Source organism: Salvia miltiorrhiza, chromosome 3 (genome assembly GCF_028751815.1).
Source record: "Salvia miltiorrhiza cultivar Shanhuang (shh) chromosome 3, IMPLAD_Smil_shh, whole genome shotgun sequence".
NCBI lineage: Eukaryota > Viridiplantae > Streptophyta > Magnoliopsida > Lamiales > Lamiaceae > Salvia > Salvia miltiorrhiza.
The window spans coordinates 8,313,524-8,314,693 of NC_080389.1; the positions used below are offsets into that span (position 1 = coordinate 8,313,524).

A 1,170-nucleotide genomic window follows, 5' to 3' on the forward strand; every position below is an offset into this window, starting at 1 on the left:
CCCGACTCTCTCTGCTCTCTATCGTTCTGCCGCCGCCGCTGCCGTTCAACGGCGCCGTCGCCGCCGGCGAGCGGCGCGGCCTCTCCTCCTCTCTCCCTGAACTCTTCCCCCCCTCTTCTCCTCTATCTCTCTCGCTCAATCTCGGCCGCTGGAAAGGCACAGCAAGCGCAACCACGCCGCCGCTCCGTCGCCTCCGCCTCTCCTCCATGGCAGATCCGCCGCCGTCGTTCAACGCCACGGATGTTCACGGCCATCGCCTGGCCGTGGAAGAGCACGGCCGCCGCCTGCCCGCCCTGATTCTCTCTCTCGGTTTCTAGATCTCTAGATCGGAACAGGGCATGCGCCCTCTCTGCCGGAGTCCAAGCCAGGCCGCCGTCTCTTCGTCCTCCATCGCTGCCGTTCGTCGTCGGATTCGCTGTGAGGAGCCGAGCACCGTCTCACAAAGGTAAGCCCCGGATCTCCCTATTCTCATTTCATTTTAAATTAAAAACTGAAACTCCTCTTTCCCTTTCTTGGCAGATCGGAGACAACGGCAGGTTCACCGCCGCCGCTCCGTCGCCGGCGACGAGCCACCGCGGCTGCCGCCTCCCTCTGATTTCGACTCACACACACAGTAGGTTCAAGCCACAATTTAGTTCACAAAATAGCATAGGATTTTGAGCAGAAATCAAATACTGTAAATGCTTATTGAAATCTGAAATTCTTTTCTTGAAACTGAACTAGTCTATAAATTTCAGTTCATATGTGCATATGTAAACATGTTGTGAAATATCAGAACAGCCGTATGAATTGGTGGTTCCCTGAGGGTGATGATACCTTGAGTAGGTGGATAATAGTCTCTGCAGATATTGTATATCACAAAAATTAGAAATCAATTTGGGAAGAGAATGGAAAGATGCAGAAATTTCTTTGTTGCATTACCTTAAAATTGGCTGTGAAATTGGGCTGCAGTAGTTGAAAATGGTGGTGTGAGAATGGTGAAAGTGGCTGTGGTTTTAAAGAAAAATGGGGTGGTTTGGATGGATGAGGATCGTGGAATTTTCAGCTGACAAGTATGAACACTTCAGCTGGTATGTAAGACTGAAGAATTTCTTCAGCATGCGCTCAAAATTCTTCAGCATGCTTAGGATTCAGCATGCTTAGAATTATATATGTAATAAAATATCTAAG

The 1,170-nt window shown here is 49.9% G+C and overlaps 1 long non-coding RNA gene across 1 annotated transcript; it reads left to right on the forward strand.

Moving 5' to 3' along the window:
• The first annotated feature begins 254 nt into the window (after positions 1 to 254).
• LOC131017359 (uncharacterized) lies at positions 255 to 751 on the forward strand. Its single transcript, XR_009099561.1, has 2 exons — positions 255 to 445; positions 520 to 751. It is a non-coding gene; the product is annotated as an uncharacterized LOC131017359 (long non-coding RNA).
• The last annotated feature ends 419 nt before the right edge of the window (positions 752 to 1,170 follow it).